Consider the following 7,081-nt stretch of genomic DNA (forward strand, 5'->3'; position numbering starts at 1 on the left):
CTGGTTTGAGGATGATTACAGTTCTTTGCAACAGCTATTAATATCATACAAAGCTTGGATGGAAGTCAAAAATAACAGCAAATGAGAAAACTACCAACCAGCAGCCAAATAGGAAGTACAGGCAAGGCTTGGTGTTGTGAAAGATAAATGGTGGGAAGGAAAAGCAAAAGAGCTGCAATGAGATGCAGAGGAAAATATAATACAAATATTTTTGTTGGTGGTTTGAAAACAGTCCTTGGCTTCAAAACATTCTGTTACATCAAATAACGCTGATCGAATTCTGAGCTGGTTGAAAGGAAATCCTGGTTTATTTGTCCAGAAAAGCACCTGTTTGTTATGAAATTCCTTCAGCCAATTCTGGGCCACAGGGAAGGGGCTCTGAACCACCAGAGTGAGCTGCAATGGGGAGCAGGAAAGACAGAACCTGGAAATGCTGTTCTGCAAAGCCTTGGGAAGCTTCAAGAAGCTCCATCTGAGTATCCAAGGCCAGAACTAAAAATACTTTGAGGTGTGGCTGCAGAATTTCCCTGACACAGCCTGAGTCCTGGCGGAACCTCTGCCAATTGTCTCCAACTTCCTTACTGGCATTCAGGTCCAGGTGAGGCTGCTGTGAGTAAGAGGACAGGTGACAAACAGGGGTTTTCTGTTTGTCACAGTTTCTATGGGCCCTTTGCAGCTCCCATTGGCTGCGCTGCTCCCACGGGGAGTACACACCTCTCCGGGGAGAGAAGGAGGTAAAAGCAGACTCTAAACCTGATTAACCTTTAACCTTGCACGGAGGTGTTTAATTCATGGCTTTGTACAGATCCTTGGCTGAAAACCTGGGCTCTCCACCTGCCTGGAAACTTGAGGAATTCTCAACTTGAGAACTTGAGGAATCCTTTGCTGTCAAGGTGCTGAAGGCCTGGCACAGGTGCCCAGAGCAGCTGTGGCTGTCCCTGAATCCCTGGAAGTGTCCAAGGCCAGGCTGGATGGGGCTTGGAGGACCCTGGTCTGGTGGAACCATGGCAGGAACGTGGAACTGGATGATTTTTTAGGTCTGTCCCAACATAAACCTTCCTATGACCTCAGTATTTTTGATGAGACCAAAACAGGTAATGTTTCTCCCAAAAAAGGGCTTAGGAACTTCAAAAACTTCATTTTCCTTTCCTGTCTGTTCGCTGACAGCCTCTCCCGAGCTCAGAGGAGTTGCTTCAGGTGCCAGCAGATGGCAGAGGCTCCCCACGGATGACACTGCTGGGTTTGTGCAGTGCCTTCTCTCCCCAGCCTGGGAAAACAGCGATGCTTTTCACCACTTTTAGGTTTCTGCCTCGCAGCTGGATTATTTTTTAACAATATTCCGACCCTTTCCCCTTTATTTGGATGAAAATATCTTTATTTGGATGAAAATATCTATATTTGTGAAAGTGGTGGTTTCCCATGGAGGAAAACAGAGCAGGACCTCAGAGAGCTGCCTGGGGCAGGTGCGAGCTGAGCAGGGCCCAAGGGAAGGACTGAGCAGTGTTTAAAATTAAAAAAGGAAATATTTTTAATGTAATATAGGCAGAAACTGTGATACCAATATTGTTTCCTCAGCACAATATTTGCTCTTTGTTTCCAAACACTTTGGGTGTGCAGCCTCTGGTTCCTCCTCACTCCAATAGTGGTGCTTGGATCTGCTGATTCCTCTGGATAAAGGTGGCCTGGATATTCTGCCTTGCTCACACCTGAGTGCTGGTGACCACCAGAGCCTGGATTTGCTGCTGGGGATGACACAGAGAGCTCTGGCTGGAGCTGGCAGGGAAGAGCTGCACTCCAGACACTCCCGGTTCCCCCAAACCCAGCAGGGGATGCTGGTGATGCTTTTCTCTCCTGGGCAGCCACTCAAGCAGAAAATGGAGCTGTTGTGCATTTCAAAACCTTTCAAATACCTTCCAGAAGGCATTTCTCTCCTGAATTAATCCATCTCCAAACCCATGAGTGCCTGTTTACAGAGAGGTCACTGCAGAGCCTCGATCAGCAAGGAATAAACGATTCCAGGGAGCGGAGCCCCGGTGATAGCGAGGGGTTCAGTTAACTGCCCCCAGCCCCAGGGTGTGTCCGCAGGGATGGAGGGCACCGAGATACCAACGGCCTGCCCTGGCTGCTCAGGGAGCGCAGCTTATCTGCCAGAGCAAACCCTCCCTGCTATCAGCGCCCAGAGACACCCAACTGTCTTCCAACTGCTCTGATGGGGCGATAAACGCGGAGCATTCGCTGCTCCAGGGGCTCATCTGGGGCAGGGAGAGCAGCAGCACTGGGAGGGGTTGGCATGGTGGGAGCTCTGAACTCTCCCTGTTGATCCAGCTCCTGCCCTGTGAGGGGCTGCAGCCTTCACCCCATCTGGGAGAGAGGAAAACTTCAGGAAATTAAAAAAAAAAAGGCAGTGAAAATCCAGGGGGAATTTCTTCATGGAAAAGGTGTCAGGCATTGGGAAGGTCTCACCTCCTGGAGGTGTCCAGGGAATGAGTGGTGGGGATCAGGCACAGCTTGGTCTCAGAGGGCTTCTCCAACCTGAATAATTCAGGGATTCTGTGGGAAAGGCTGGGGGTGGCTCCTGCAGCTCCACTTGGAGCAGCCCCTGAGTTCAGACACCCCTCGAGGGTCTCAGTGTTGTGGTTTTGTTTGGGAACACCCAGGACCTGCTCAGTCATTCCAGGGGCTGGGAATGGTTCAGCTCAGAGCGCAATGAGGACACAGAGAGAGCAGCAACTCTTTTTTTTTTTACTCTTTCTTTGTTGTTTACTCCAGAAATGAATCGATGAGGAGGTGACCAGGCCCACCAGGAGAAGGTACAAGAGAATCCATGGGATTTTTGGTGTTGTTAATTAATGAAAGCCAGAACACGAGGGAAAATCAGAATTTCTGATTCCAGCAGCTGGTCCAAAGGCACGTGGCCCTGCTATCGTGGCATAAGAATAATGAAAAATTGCAGTGTTCAGATTTGATAAGATTGCAGCAGCAGCAGCTCTCACTGGTAATTCACAGAGGAGTTTCTGGTGTGGAAGGAATCCGTGGATCTCAGTTGTTCTCCAGGCAAGGAGCTGATGGAGGGTAATGCCAAGAAGGCTGAAATGTCAAAACTTCAAAGGGTGATGGATCAGATGAGGGTTTATAATTGAGGAAGGAGAGAAATCTCAGTATAGTAAGGAAAAAACAGGGTAGAGATGGACTAGAATTTATAGTACAATTTCAGGTGATTTGAGCAAGATTAAATTCACTCTGCAGGTGCCAGAAAGCCAAGAAGGGAACCTTAACCCAGAGAGGGTGGAAAATAATCAAGGAAGAATGCCAAAGGTTTCTTTTAAAACAGAGGCTGAAGATCAGAGAGAATTATGTGGTGTTGGGATTGGGAAAACAGCGGAACAAGCACTTAAAGGCGTTGTTTGTCAGCACCACAGAGAATGAGAAACTGCAACGGTAATTGGGCAAGATCCAACCATCCCAAGCAAAGATAATTGAGCTAATTTACATCTACAACGATGTTCTGAGCGCTGTACTCCCAGAAGAGGCTGTAAATACATAAAGTTTTATGGCTTTTGATACTGTTCCACATGGCCCATGAGAAAGAGAGAGAAACGCTGCGGATAAAATCACCCCAGAGCGTATCCAGGACTGCGACAAGCCCCGCACAGGGGACAATTGTCTGTGGTTTCCTTGCAGAACAGAAGGGAAGAGCTGAAGTGTGTTTTTGAGAGCTTAAAGAGTTGGATCAGGAATGGTGGAACAGGTCCTGGACAGGGCAGGAGAATGTTTACTTCTCGCCTCTATTGGTGGAGGCTTCTGTAGATAGCACAGAAAAGAAAGTAATTTTAATTGCTATTAAAATAATAATTGCTCTCCCAACCAGGGTATTTCTGCAGACAGATCCTGAAAAACCCCTGCTCCCTCAAATGCTGTGTTTCTCTTGGGCTGCTGCTCTCCGAAATGGCAGCGCTCCCTCCTGAGAAGGATTTTACCTTTGCCAAAGTCCCAAACAAGCGAGATTACACGATGTGATTTCCTGTGCGAGCAGGACTGGCTTTAACGAGCCACTGAACCTCTCGGCCTTGAAGGTTGAGGTTTGTTTTCTTGAGCTTTAGCTTGGCACCAGCCCAGCCAAGCCTTTGTGTCCCAACTTTTATCTAAACGCACGCACAAAGAACGGGGAGAATAAAAACACGCGGTGTCTTCTAGAAAGAGAAAACAAACTCTGTCTCTCTCCCCCCGATTCTGAGTCTTCCTCCATCAGCTTTCAGGAAACAAAGGGACAGAGGTGAGCTGTTTTCTCTAAACTATGATTTCCCCCCAGCGAGAGCACAGCTCCCTGCTCAGTGCTCTGTCAAGCGGAGCTGGAGGTGGTTATTTCTCACCCAGGCACGTCTAACAGCCTCATCCATTTTTTCCTCCTGGCTTTTTCTCCCCTTTTTCAGCTCGGAGCACCTGAAGCTGTGAGAAGGCTGTCAAACCTTCCTGAGTGGTTTATTTTTAGCAGCACGAGCACGCTCCAGGCCCTGGGGAACGCCGTGAGTGGAGCAGAAACACTTGAAAACACCAAACCCCCCCCTTTTCCACACAAGTGAGCTCTTAAACCTGCCCAGACTTTCTAATGGCTTCATCCAGCCCTTGCGGTCGTATTTCATTCCAGGGGGTTTTATTTGATCTTTCAGCCCTGCGATCTTTCTCCCTGTGTAAATGTTTATGGGGTCCCTGGGCTCGGTCTCTCTGAAGCACCGAAATCCTGAAATCTCTTCCCTGAGAGCCTGGGATGGGTCCCGTGGCACTGGGCTGGCTCTGACCCCGTGGAAGGAGAGCCCCTGATTGTTTTCCCAGCCAGTCTTCCTGGGGAGCAGCTCCTGAGCCCCTTTCAGTGTGCGGGCACTTCATCATTTCATCCTTTCATCCAGAGCTGGGACGCAGCAGCCAAGCAGAATTTCCTCTGAGCTGCAGATAAGCAGATCCTGGTGATAGGGAGGCCCTGCTCGAGCTGCCCCTGGGCTTCCAGCTTTGAGAAAAGCCTCGAGGGCTGAAGGGGAAGGAAGTGTTTAATGCTGTGGACATAGGAGATGAAGAGAAAAACAACACCCAGGGATGCATCAGCCTTAAACACATTCCCAGGGTGGGCATCCCAAAGCAGCCACGGAGCTGGCAAATGCTTTCCAAGCCCGTGTTTGGTGAGAATTCCTCGGGAACTGGCAACAAAGAGTCAGCTCATTGTGCAGGACGCCTCAATCAGCCGTGGAGAAAGCGGATCACGTATTGAAAAATCAAGTTGTCTTTGTGAACAACATGAATGATCAGATTACAGAAAGCAAATCCCTGAAAAAAAAAAAACCCCAACCAATTCCAGGCTCTTCACTGAAGGCTCAGAGCGCAGCTGAGTGCTGAGACATGAAACGTGTCAGGGCATGCACAGCATCGCTTCTTAGGAATCACAGCTCCTCTCAGCATCAGCAGAATTTAAAAGTGCAATCGTTTCCACCTCCAGAGAGCAGAGGGAAATGGCACCAGTGCTATCAGAAAGATGGAGCAGGACAGCTGAAAGCTGTGGTCAAACGCAGCAGAAGATACTTTTAGTCAGACTGGCCCTTGAAAGAAAATCTTAGAAAAATCGATAGCAAATCAAGCTCAGCAAAAATTGATAGCAAATCAAGGCCAAACAGATCAAGGGCTTCTGGAGAAGCACTCCCTGATTTCACAGATCCATCTGTGCCCCAGCAACATGAACTAATGGAGGGCAGAGAAACACGGGCAAAAAGTTACACCATGGTTGTAAATGCAAAGATTGGGGGAAAAAACTGTGATCCTCAGAGAGAGAGAGAACAGGACAAGGATCTGCAGCTCAGGGACCTTGAATCCCAGGTCCTGCTGTGTCCTGGTGGGATGGGAGCTCCTCGTGGAGGGTCCCCCACGTCACCCGAGCAGAGGGGACAGGGGGACAGCCACGTCCCCATGCTGGGAAAGGTGTCACAGCTCTGCCCACCGTCCAGGAGCTGCCTGCAGATGGTGCTCCAGCCAATTTTCTGGGATTCGGAAGGATTTGATTGTCCCACTGATGGCTTTTCTGGCCTCAGTGGTGAGGAAGGAGGGTGGCCCGTGCTGAGCCCTTGCAGGGAGCCTTCGGCTGCCTCTGCCGAGCTCTTCCTCACTGTGAGCAGCTCCTCATTCCCAGCTCCTCACTCCCAGCTCATGCACCGGGAGCCCCCGAGGCTGGCCAGGAATGAGTCACAAACAAGGTCCCCGTAGGAAAAGGGGAATTATGGATTCATAACCTTGACTGTGCTGGGTAGGAAAGGTTTGTTTGTGCAGTTTGCTTTATAAATAACCCAGAAATCTGCAGCTTTGTTTTTCATGGTCTCAGTGTGGAGGAACCTCATCCAAGCCCTGCTCTGGGCCCTGGGAGTCCTGGCCAGGCAGAGCAGTCCCTGTGTTTGTTTAATGACTCAGAATGCAAAGCTCCCCATGAGATAAGGCCAAGGAACGAGATCAGTGACTCTGTGGCTGTGGGACAGCACTGAGGACCCCTCCCCTGCTCCTCCTGGCCCTGGGGTCTCACCAATTCTCCTCCATCCCTTCTGGGGATCCCACAGAGCCTCCTCGTGAACCTCACTGTGTTGTATCTTGAACAAGGAACAAAGGGTTAAAAAGAAATTGGAGCAATTTAGTGGAGAAAGGAAAGATTTGAGGTCAAAGAGCAAAATGTTCCCAGAGGGATTCACAGGGAACCTGTGGAGTCACCAAAGAGAGGACTCCAGGGAGAAACTGAAATCCTGAGAGGGAAATTAACCCTGTACAGGCTGGGTTAACCCTTAGCACTTTAAATCTGTCAGCTGGGATGATGCGGAAGCAATCCTGTTCAGCAGGGATGAGGGATCAGGGGTGTTGTACCAGGAAAATCAGGGATGAGGGATCAGGGGTGTTGTACCAGGAAAATCAGGGATGAGGGATCAGGGGTGTTGTACCAGGAAAATCAGGGATGAGGGATCAGGGGTGTTGTACCAGGAAAACCAGGGATGAGGGATCAGGGGTGTTGTACCTGGAAAATCAGGAATGAGGGATCAGGGGTGTTGTACCAGGAAATCAG

The sequence above is a fragment of the Zonotrichia leucophrys genome, chromosome 29 (genome assembly GCF_028769735.1).
Source record: "Zonotrichia leucophrys gambelii isolate GWCS_2022_RI chromosome 29, RI_Zleu_2.0, whole genome shotgun sequence".
NCBI classification, from domain to species: Eukaryota; Metazoa; Chordata; class Aves; order Passeriformes; family Passerellidae; genus Zonotrichia; species Zonotrichia leucophrys.